This window comes from Aulonocara sp. 'chitande type north' Nkhata Bay, linkage group LG2 (assembly GCF_057382095.1).
Source record: "Aulonocara sp. 'chitande type north' Nkhata Bay isolate Kocher_YH1m ecotype deep benthic linkage group LG2, A_spYH_male_GT1.1, whole genome shotgun sequence".
NCBI classification, from domain to species: Eukaryota; Metazoa; Chordata; class Actinopteri; order Cichliformes; family Cichlidae; genus Aulonocara; species Aulonocara sp. 'chitande type north' Nkhata Bay.
In genome coordinates, this window is record NC_141345.1 from 5,533,551 (window position 1) to 5,546,207 (window position 12,657).

The 12,657-nt window shown below is 43.9% G+C and overlaps 1 pseudogene; it reads right to left on the reverse strand.

The window, feature by feature from the left end:
* Positions 1-435: 435 nt before the first annotated feature.
* On the reverse strand, positions 436-9,422 carry LOC147337340 (uncharacterized; annotated as a pseudogene).
* Between the last annotated feature and the right edge of the window lie 3,235 nt (positions 9,423-12,657).

The window sequence follows — 12,657 nt, forward strand, 5'->3', positions numbered from 1 at the left end:
ATAGCTGGACATTTTAATTACTTTATCACCAGCTGTGACTACAGGTGATAATCAACCATGTTTCATAGGGATGTGACTACATTTAGAAATGTCACGCATTTTTAGGTATAAAGCAAAAGATGCAATGAAATAAATAAGCTATCAGATATTAATCCAAATGAATTCACTGAAATACATCTGCACATTTCTGCAGCCTGACTTATTACACACGTGAACACAGTACACATTTGTTTACTGCAAGCTTGTTTCAGAGATGTGATGCAGTTAAATCTGTATGCGTCTGTTTCCTTGTAGTGTTAGTAGAGATGGTGAACCTGACACAATCCTGTGTTTGGTGTGAAGGAAACCAGTTAACAGCCGGTTTAGTAAAATTCTCTTGAACTCATGGAAAACTCATCGTCGTCTCGAAGTGAGCAGCTGAAGCGTCCCGTGTGATCAGAGGTCCTCGTCATCCTCGCTCACCATGACGTCGAGCTCTTTGTCTTTCCGTACGACGCTCTCGGTGATGAACTCCTTGTGCTGCTCCTCCAGCTCACGCAGCTCCGCCTGCAGGCGCTCCAGGTGGAGCACTCGCCGGTTCCTCAGCAGCCGGCTGGGGAATGGGTTCATGTCGTTGAAGGCGATGCTGGTCAGCTTCCTGCATGGACACACGCAGGTGGAAAGGACTCGATCACCAACACAGAGGAACTGGAAACTGATCAGCTTGAGTGTTTCTGTTTTATGCTGCTTGATACTTCAGGTACTGCAGTTTGAGCAGGAAATACTGGACTGACTGGACCACATGTATCCGAGAGCTGCAGATACTTAAAAATCTTTAAATCGTTGTTACTGTGATCAGGGAAATTTAAACTTCTCACAAAATTTCGGTAAAAAGGGTTTGAAGCTCAAAGATTCAACAGCTACATCCGCTACACTTCTGAGAGTGTAACAGCTCGTAGATTAAGGCGGGTGGAGGCGAGTGCGTACCTGGCATTGGAGACGGTCTTTGTGAAGAAGCGTAGGTACTGGTAGATCTCCACGCTGTCGTGAATCTTCAGGATGTCGTCCTCTTTGTATTTGAACAGAGCCAGAGTGTATCTGAAGATCACCTGCAGCACAGACACGCATTTCATAACAGGACACTCACGCCACACAATTAATTGGAAACTTTGAGGAGGTGAGTCATAAAATTACTCTTTCAGTTGTGGTGCAGTTGGGCCCTTTACTCATTACAGCTCTGATCGATTTCCAATAAGCCACTTGGTTCCTCAGTTGCCAGATAATATTAACTTACTTGGTAGTTGAGCTTTAAGTTTAAATTAAACTTTTGGGTTGGATCTACGTGGCTGAAGCTGTTGTCAGCATTTATCCCTGTGTGGTATATATTTCTGTGTCTGAACTGTGATTTTATTTCCTGAGACAAACGATGTAAAAGCTGTGCTGCATTTGTCACATTGCAGAAACAAGCCCAAAGCCATTGTCCCGCTCATCGTCTGGATTTACGCTGCTTGTGGTAGACTGTGAGGTCGTTACTAGAATTATCTGCTTTCCCACTCCTATTTCATGTCACATGACAGTTCCCCATGCTTAGTAAACAATGTCTTATTACTCCTAAAATGTAAATAAAGACATCTAAAGGTGAAAACAAAATCATTTTTGTTTCCATGGACACTACTGTGGTGCATTCAAGTGTTGTCTGCATTTCTGTCATGGTGTGTTCGGGTGTATGGTACCTTGGTACCCTCATACAGGAAGGCGTCCCACAGAGGCATCAGGATGTCGCTGGGCAGACTCTCCACAAAAACCACCAGGAACCAGTTGAAGGTGACCAGAGAGACGTCAATGTTGTGATCCTCAAAGTGAGATGCCAGGCGAGGAAGCTTCTCCGCCATGAAGTCCTTCAGCACGCGCTGGTCCGCCTGAGCACAAAGACTCACAGAGATCAGCCTCACTGATCACTAAAACAGATCACAGCAGGCAAGCAGGTGAGTGTGTCTGCTGACCTGAGAGGCCACCAGATTCTTGGTGTAGTAGTCCTGAGGCATGATGGCTTCCACCACTGCCACCAGACACCAGAAGGCGTCTTCGTCACTTTGGAGGACCAGCAGAGCGAGGGCCGCTAACCTGTGGACATTCATGGAAGGTGAGGTTCTGCCTGGAAGGCGGGTCCACATAAGAACTCAGATATAAAATTTATACTTTTGTTCTGACCTGTTGAGTACCTGGCAGTAGCCAATGGCAGGGTTATGCCCGGAGAAGGCCAGAAGGATGCGGCGGAGCTGCTGGAGGGCAGGGCTGGAGGGCGGGGCTGGACGGCGAGGAGAAGTGCTGATTGGTCGTCAGGGTTCGGTGAAGGTCCAGCTGGACCTGCCTGGAGGCAGGATTAGGAGCTGTCCGACTCTTCTCACACAGCTGGAAACAGAACAGGATTACTGAGTGCTCGCCAGCATTCCCGACAGGAAGAAGGAGGAGCCACCTGTGCTCAGGTGCGGATAAAGCACTCTCTCTCTCTACAGCTGTACCTGCTGATAGCGTTGCGTGTGGCACTCTTGGCTTGTCAAAGTTCTGGCTCGGACCAAACAGCGCCACACTCTCTGCCGATACTCCCGAGGGACGCCTTCACGCACCAGAATTTTGAGCTCAGGTGAGATGATGAAGTCATCGTCGGACCTGCCTGCAAGGTACTGAACCCAGCGGCTCAGCAGGGGGTGCTCCAGACCCTCCTACAGAGACAATGATGTATGATATAAAAAGAGGATAACCATTATCTGTTAAGCATTATGTTACAATTTTACATTATGTTAAATTGTAACATTGTAAACATAATGTTACAATTTTACATTATGTTACAGTTTAACATCATATAAAATTGTAACATCATGTTACAATTTGTAAATTGTAACATGATGTTACAATTTTACATGATGTTAAATTGTAGCTGTTAAGGGTGGTGAGTTAGCGAACCTAGAGGCGGACTTCTCGTTTAAGTTGAACAGTGTCTTTATTTACAGTGAAGCCAAAATCAATCCACAGTTATCCACAGTGCAAGTCCCTTCAGTGCTCCTCTCCCCGTCTCCCCTCGTGTGTCCACAAAACTCCCTAGAATCAGTGAAGTGTCCCCTTCCGTCTCTCCGTCTCGATCGCGTCCAGGCTTATTAGGCAGCTCAGAGTGGCAGCACTTAGGGTCGGAGGTAACAATCGCAGCGGAGAAAAAGCGGAGCGAGAGAGGAGAACAAAAAAACACACACACACAGGTCGACCGGTCGGGGCACCGTCCGACTCTGACAGTAACATAATGTAAAATTGTATTATGTTTACAATGTTACAATCCCTACCCTCACCTATGGCCACGAGCTGTGGGTAGTGACCGAAAGAACGAGATCGCGTATACAAGCGGCAGAAATGAGCTTCCTCCGAAGGGTGGCTGGCCTCTCCCTTAGAGATAGGGTGAGAAGTTCGGCCGTCCGGGAGGGGCTCAGAGTAGAGCAGCTGCTGCTCCACATCGAAAGGAGCCAGCTGAGGTGGTTCAGGCATCTGACAAGGATGCCCCCTGGGCGCCTCCTGGGTGAGGTGTTCCAGGCATGTCCCACCGGGAGCAGGCCCCGGGGCAGACCCAGGACACGCTGGAGAGATTATATCTCTCGGCTGGCCTGGGAACGCCTTGGGACGCTTGAGCGGTCAGCAAAAGTCGACTTCCCCCATCACCCACTCATTCACAAAATTTCCCTCGGGCCGTGAACAGGTGATATAGCAATCACTATTACTGACACCACGTGACCCAAAGCTACGCCTATCCACAACATTCCGGCCCCTAATTATTACATTTTTACAGTAATAATTACACATCCAACACCATAACTCACAACACACACTTCATCATATCACAGACACCCAGTGAGACAACATAACATACTCAAAAGTCCACCAAAGTTATTTTCTCATGTCTTCTCTTCTTTTCTTCTGTCTGCACATGGTCAGTCAGTCATAGGCCAGAGGTTACCAGCACTTAGCCTAAATATAGTCAGTCTGATGTACATCTCATAACATTAAAGTCAATTCAAAGTTAGTTATGTCACACTGTGTCAAAAATGTCATAGTCATGGGTCAGAGGCCTCCTGAAGAAGGCATATCTTTGTGATGGGTCTGCACACATGGCTGGTTGGGGTCTTAATCCAGACCTGACGCACAAGCCCCCTTTCATCTGGTGCAGCTCCGGTGACTCTCCCAATGAGCCAAGAACCACGAGGTGCAGAATCATCCACTATAAGGACCACATCTCCAGGAACAAAGTTACGTTTAATCCTTCCCCATTTCTGGCGCTCTAATTCTGTGACTGGGACTCTCTTTGCATATCCTCTAGATATAAGATCTGTCATGAAGGCAGTGTAGTCTTTATGAAAGTCTTTATCTCTGATGAACCTTTTCTTCAAACCTAAGGCTCGTTGCTCAATTGCACAGTTGTCAGGCATTCTTATGTCTCGGTCTTTTAGTGGCAGGGCAATGCTGTAGTGCCAATCCCCCAAAGTCACCATCTTGCTGGCCAATTCCAGGAACTTCAAGTCTTCCTTTGACAGCCCCATCTGTTCATCATTGCTGCTCTCAGGAAAATCCATCTTGAACTGCTGTTTCCATAGCTTGTCCAGTGTGACAGCAGAAACTCTGTTGGCGGTAACTGTTGCCAAACATCCTGGCCTTCCACAGCATTCTCGATTAAGTGGCCCATTCACAGTCCAGCCGAGCACAGTCCTAATGGCAAAGGGTCCATCACCTACACTCCGGATGACCTCCAAAGGTTCTAGAGCTCTGGGCATATTCATGCCAATCAAAAGCTCAACATTGGCCTTAATTTCTGGCAAATGAACATGCTTCAAATGTGGCCAGTCAACCAGGTCCTGTTGATTTGAGATGTTACCAATATCTACAGGCATTTTATGCTGAGTGAAGAGGTTAGGCATATCACAGTACATGTCACTGTCCAATCCAGCAACTTCAAGTTCAGGTACAATGAAACTGTCCACCACTTTCTCCTGTCCCATGGTGCGCAGGAGAATCTTTGTCCTCCTCCCAGCAATATTCAGCTTGTCCATAAGACCCGCTGTACAAAAGGATGCTGAACTCCCTTGGTCCAGAAAGGCATACGTTTCCACTATTCTTTGACCTCTCTTTGATTTTACTTTAACTGGCACAATGGCAAGCTTACAGTCCTGTTCACCGGCCCCAGTAAGACCACTAGTCTGGATCGTAACAGGAATGTTATCTGCCTCATTATTAGGTTTGATTTCATGTACAGTGTAGTGTAAGCATTAAAAGATCATAAAAGGAAACACTAACATTTATGTGAAACTAATTGTAATAAAAAAAATGAACAGGTGCTTTATAGATTTAAAAGAAAGAATCTGAAAACAACACTTTTTTGGTCTGAGTGATCAAAGTAGAAAACAGAACTGATGTTCAAGAACAAACCATAGCTGCACTAATATTACACATCTCCATTGTTGTGGTGAACAGACATGTTGCTTTTAAAACCACATGCAGTGTGTGACCGTGACTGTTCACTGAGACCATGAACGCCACTTCGCTGAAGCCTTCGCCTTCTTCTTCTTCTTCTAAATTGGAAGCAGAAGGAGCACGAGCTGCTTTGATCTACTGAAAGGAAAAAGCAGAATATCTGAGTTGAAACCAGTCAGCTGAAACCAGTAAGACAGGAACAAATTCAATGCAGTGTCTCAGGTGGCTTAGCCTGTTACAACTGTTGATACAAGCTAAATACAGTTAACACACAGTGTCAGGGAGCTCCAGTGTGGGAACTAGTGGCTTTAGGTTTGTAGTCATTTAACTTTCATCCCTTCATTCATTTAATTCAGGAGGAAGAAATGTCAGGTGGGTGCAGGCTGGTTACATGCATTTGGTCCCATGCTGTCTTTAACTTGGTTCACTTTATGGCTGGGCTGTATGTGGGCTTATATCATGTTACTTGGGCAGGAGTTCCTGTCCCCTGTTAGACTTAGAAAGTTTCTCCATAAGTAGAGCTTCTAACTCTTCTAGCACATCTGTGGCTGACAGTTTTTTGGTGGCTCTTTTTACCCCACACTGGTTGTGAGTGTGTAAATAGCCCCACTAGTTATTTTGGGTTGCAGTTAACTTGGGAGGAAGAGGTAGGTCTGCCATGACTAGATGAATAACAATTATCTGGGATACATAAATTTCATAATGCATGCATGTATCTCTATAAACCTGCCTGAGGGCTGCCATTTTTTACATTCAGTTATTTCTTTGTTGAATCTAAATAATGAATGTGTTACAGTTAAACTGACACTGATCAGTGTAAATGGCTCATTGGGACACAGAAACCTTTAAATTAAACCCTATCACCTGATATCGAGTGTCAAACAATATCAAAGCTGTAAAAGCTGTTTACAGTCAGAATTTATAAAACTATGATTGTAAATAAATTCAAACAAGTGAGCTTTTCTCTTTGTGCTGAATATCAACACTGTGATTTCTTAGACTGTAAGCTTTACTTTAGCACAACCAGTTGTAGAAGCTGCCACTCCAAATGTCTTTTGATAACAAGAAAAAAATACCTTTTCAGTCCACGGCCTGAAGTTCTTCTCTGACATCAAAGTCAAAGTCAAAAAAGTCAAAGTCAAAGTCAAAGTCAACTTTATTTGTCGATTCTGCCACATGTACAGGACATACGGAGAATAGAAATTGCGTTACTCTTCAATCCCTAGATAAATAGCAAATGAACATTTAAATATATTTAAATATAAAAGTGATTAAAAAATGCAAGTAAAATAATTAAAAAGTAAAAATTTAAATAAATACAATTTTACATATAACAAGAAAGCTATATAATATACAATATAATGGGTAAGTGACATTGAGTGTAAACCAGGCAGAGTAGTGCAAATAGGCAAATAGTGCAAATGGAGATTTAGTAATGTACAGTAAGAGAAAGTGTAACAACAAAGTCTTATGAGGTAATGGCAGTCCAATGCTCCACAAAGTGACTGGTAACTGGTGCAGGCCAGTGAGTGAGTCAGAGAGTGTGTGTGTTTGTGTGTGTGTGACAGAGTTCAGTGAGACCGTGGAGGAGAGAGGGGAGAGGGGGCAGAATCGGGAGGGAGTTAAGCTTCCTGACAGCCTGATGGATGAAGCTGTCCTTCAGCCTGCTGGTCCTGGCCTGGAGACTCCGCAGTCTCCTCCCCGACGGCAGCAGCTTGAAGAAGCTTTGCATTGGGTGTGTGGGATCAGCCGCTATGCAAAGGGCTTTTTTAGTGAGACGGGTGCTGTAAATGTCCTGGAGGGAGGGGAGAGAGACACCAATGATCCTCTCTGCAGCTCTCACTATGCGTTGGAGGGTTCTATGACAGGACGCATTGCAGGCTCCAAACCACACAGTGATGCAGCTCGACAGGATGCTCTCGATGGTGCCCCTGTAGAAAGTGTACATGATGGGGGCTGGAGCTCCTGCTCTTCTTAGTTTGCGGAGAAAGAAGAGACGCTGCTGTGATTTCTTGGCCAGTGCTGTGGTGTTGTACGTCCAGGAGAGATCCTCTGTGATGTGCACACCCAAGAACTTGGTGTTGCTCACTCTCTCCACAGACGCTCCGTCAATGGTCAGAGGAGCATGTTGGGTGTGCATTCTCCTGAAGTCCACAACAATCTCCTTCGTCTTCTCCACATTCAGAGAGAGATTGTTGTCAGCACACCACGTGGCCAGGCGTCTCACCTCACTTCTGTAGTCGGTCTCATCCCTGTTGCTAATGAGACCCACCACCGTTGTGTCGTCCGCAAACTTGATGAAGAGGTTGGAGCTGTATGATGGAGTGCAGTCATGGGTCAGCAGAGTGAAGAGGAGGGGGCTCAGCACACATCCCTGCGGGGCCCCCGTGTTTAAAATGATGGTGCTGGATGTATTACTGCCAACCCGTACTGCTTGAGGTCTTCCGGTGAGGAAATCCAACAGCCAGTTGCACAGTGAGGTGTTGAGCCCCAGCTGGACCAGTTTCTGAATGAGCTGTTGGGGGATTATGGTGTTGAATGCTGAACTGAAATCTATGAACAGCATTCGAACATATGAGTCTTTTTTGTCCAGGTGTGTGAGTGCTGAGTGGAGTGCAGTGGAGATGGCATCATCGGTTGAGCGGTTGGGCCGATAGGCAAACTGGAAGGGATCCAGGGAGGGGGGCAGGACAGTCTTGATGTGTTGCATGACTAGTCGTTCGAAGCACTTCATCAGGATGGGAGTAAGTGCAACAGGACGGTAGTCATTAAAGCAGGAGGGAGATGACTTTTTTGGAACCGGAATGATTGTGGTGGCTTTAAAACATGTGGGGACGACAGCCTGGATGAGTGATATGTTGAAGATGTCTGTGAAGACATCAGTGAGTTCCACTGCACAGTCTCTCAGTACACGACCAGGAATGTTGTCAGGACCCGGAGCTTTACGTGCATTGATCCTGCTGAGGGATCTCCTCACGCTGTCCGGTGACAGAGTCATCACCTGGTCACCAGGAGGGGGTGGGGTCTTCTGTGCAGTGGTGCTGTTTTGGACTTCAAAGCGAGCAAAGAAAGTGTTCAGCTCGTTCAGCAGGGGGATAGTGCTATCACAGGTCTGTGGTGGGGGCTTGTAATCTGTGATGATCTTCTGCCATCGGCTTTGTCTGCTGGTTTGAAGACAATAAACCACAAAAAGATGATTTAGTCACTTTGTCTGCGTCATGCAGCTCGAATGTGTCGTGTAACGATGTTGAATAGCTGTCGTTATCCCTCTGCTGTGTCAGTAGGATTGTACTGTACAGCATCTCATTGATATGTGAGGAATGCTAATGTAACACGATAACAGACTTGCATCATTAAAACATAAAGGGCAGGAGATATTTAGATATTTTTATATTTATATTACATTTTATAGCTGACGGATATTACTAAATAGATAGAATTTACTAAATAGCTGGATGAACATGAAAAATATGACTATAATAACAAATGACCATGAGAGCCAGTAGAATTAATTCAACTGGACACTCAAAAGACGTCCTTAAATGCTCTTTAAGTGGCGGAACAGATGAACAAACAGTTAATCGCTTACTTGAGATGAAATCTGCTCAGCTACTTTGAAAACAGCTTCTAACTGGTTCATCCTTTAACAGGATGACTGCTCAGGGGTAAGGCCATCATGCAGTCCAGCAACCTTTATGGTTCTGCTTTGATTCACCAGGAACTATTAGGGAAACCTTCCAGCGCCTCCTGTGAAAGACACAGGCATAAACACACAAACATTTATTAACATGTTCCACAGTGTTCCAGTTTGATTTTCTCATCCTGTGGACAACAACGTACATGGATGCAGGTTTATTGTTAACTTTTGTAAGGTTTATTTAGTGAACATATCCAGCTGCAGCTCCACTGTGATCCTGAACTGGATAAGCACTTAAGAAAATGTGTCAATAAATGGACATACATCAACTTACTATATTTATCCAAACAGACGGGACCAATAATGCTTCACTGAGTTAGAGACTTTAATGTCTCTTCTATGTAAGAATGTCTCGTGCTGATATACCTGCAAACTTGACAACAAAGGTTTTTCAGACTGCATGTAGCTCTATGTCAGCTCACACATTTACATTTATGTCACACTTATTTCTGCTTTCCCATTTTATAATTATTACTTACATTTTGATTAGATACCTTGAGTTTGTAAATGATCAGATTACATAATTGGAATAAAATGTATCCAATTCAAGGTTGCGGGAGGATGAAGCCTATCCCAGCTGATACAGGACAAAGACAGGCTGTCAGTTTATCGCAGGGCTAACACAATATGTGTAACAGAAAATCCACTTAAATGTTTGATATTTCTTATAATAATCATAATTATGACTATTATTTAAAGGTTTCTTTATAAATACATTTTGATTTTTTATAACCTCTAAAATATAAACCTGAGCTGTTTCAGATTCTGACCTCTGACCTCACTGCAGCTCCCTCTTGGAAGTATGTCTGCTTCTTGTCCCCAGTGTTGACCACCTGCCCTTGATATCACGTACTGTACCTGAGGAACAAAAAAGGACAAACACTTGCCTTCATTTAAGAAGTACATTCATACAGAGGTAATCTATGGAAACACACTAGTTCAACCTTTGGGAGAAATCAGTTCCTGTGAAACATTTCTGTAAATTAACATCATATGGAGAATGAATGAAATGAGTTCTTCCGGTGACTCAGCAGTCAAACACTGACAAATGAAATCTAGTTAAACTATTAAGCATATTTGCTCTTCTGAAATCTGTGTTAAACAACAACAAACATAAATTAGTAACAAAAATACAGCTGAGTAGATATTACAAACCACCAGCAGCCATAATGCTCAATTTTAATCTTCAAATGTTTCTGAGCCGTCTTCAACCTGCTTTTAACACATTAAAGTCCCACAGTCAATGCAGCCTGACTCAATCCTAGATGTTCAGCACACAGAGGTACCGTTTGAAGTTTAGTGTTAACCTGAGTCACTGATCATTTGCAGTATTACAGAGTCTGGCAGTCTTTGCATGATGTCCACGTCACTATAAGTTTCTAGCTGACTCTCAGGTGTGCCAGCAGGAAAGAGTAATAATAACCTGCATCCTGAGGTTTGTCATGCAGGATTAAATTTACAGTGGCTTTGTTCACACAGCTAGGATTGTATTTTACACTGACCCTGGGTCAGTATAAGTATCATACAGTTTAAACGAAGCACTGAAACTTGCACATATTTATTACAGATGCACTGAAGCTAATCGAGATATTTGCTGTCAACCTGTGGCTGCGATTAATCACTTTACTGAAAACTTTATTAACTAGTAACTTCATCAGTCATGACAGAAGCTAATATTTCTGTGCTAACATCGTTTAACCAGTAACAGCTTTCCTCCAATATAAGCTAACGTTTACACCGTAACTTTAAGCTAGCACCATAAAGACGGTAAAACACGTAATAATATCTACAAATGCATCTTAAAGCTCTTATATTAGCACTCGGTGTATTACTAACATAACCACATTAACATTACTGACACTCGCTGACTTTTAATAGTCATTCTATAAATGCTGTCCGTTTAAATGGTCCTGTACCTGTACACACTGCATATCCACCGGATTCCAGCCAGAGTGGATTCTGGAGTCTTCCACGCTCCTGTTAGTGATCCTCCATCTGGATGGATGAGAACAACCTTCTGAACAATCTAGCAGGTCTCCTTGGGGGGCACGTCTCCCCGCCCCCCGCGCAGGGCCGTGGCAGTGAGTTCGTGGGGGGTTCGAACTGGCGGAGTTCTGTAGCAGAGTCCCCGCCACATGTCATAAGCCAAACGACCGGCCGAGGGAATACTTAAAAAAAAGGACATTTATCTTTTCTTCTTCGGCCACCTTTTTTTCCCATTGTTTTTGCAAACTACACATTAAGCTTCTTCTGCAATAACACACTAATTACACATGCAAACCTACCTACTTCTTTCTTCATCACAAACAATTACACTTTCTGTAAAGTGCTTTCAATAAAACACAAAACAAAAGTAGCTTTTCTTTTCTTTTCTTTTTTTTTATTCAACATCTCTTGATTGTGATTTTCGGGTAATAAAAGCTAATAAGAGAGATGTAGAGCGGGCGGAGGACTTGGCGAGAGCAGGAAAAAGCAAAAAGGAAACGCCAGTGCACGTCTCCCCGCCCACCAAGCAAGGGCCATGGCACTGAAACGGCTGGCCAGAGAAGGCTTGAAAAAAAAGGACATTTATCTTTTCTTCTTCAGCCAGCTTTTTCCCCCATTGTTTTTCCAAAGTACACATTAAGCTTCTTCTGCAATACCACACTAATTACACATGGAAACCTACCTACTTCTTTCTTCATTACAAACAATTACACTTTCTGTAAAGTGCTTTCAATAAAACAGAAAAGAAAAGTGTTTTGTTTTGTTTTTTTTATTCAAGATCTGTTCACATGTACTTAGCAAAGGTGAGTACACAGCATGAGGAAAGCCAAAAGCAAAGAGAGCATATGAAGGTAATATTGAAGTAGGCTTCGTTTTGAAGTGGTGAAAGGCAAAGGCATGAGTGTAAGGTAATAAGGGGTAATGAGAGAGATGAAGAGCGGGCGGAGGACTTGGCTCAAGCAGGAAAAAGCAAAAAGGAAATGCGAGTGCGTTTCCCCGCCCCCCGCGCAGGGCCGTGGCACTGAGTTCGTGGGGGGTTCGAACTGGCGGAGTTCTGTAGCAGAGTCCCAGCCACATGTCATAAGCCAAACGACCGGCCAAGGGAATACTTAAAAAAAAGGACATTTATCTTTTCTTCTTCGGCCACCTTTTTTTCCCATTGTTTTTGCAAACTACACATTAAGCTTCTTCTGCAATAACACACTAATTACACATGCAAACCTACCTACTTCTTTCTTCATTACAAACAATTACACTTTCTGTAAAGTGCTTTCAATAAAACAGAAAAGAAAAGTGTGTTTTGTTTTGTTTTTTTTATTCAAGATCTGTTCACATGTACTTAGCAAAGGTGAGTACACAGCGTGTTGGGTCTGGGCCTCTTTGCTTAGGCTGCTGCCCCCGCGACCCGGCCTCGGATAAAGCGGATGAAGATGCATGGATAGATGGACTGATGTTCCAATTGTAACATTATGTTTACAATGTTACAA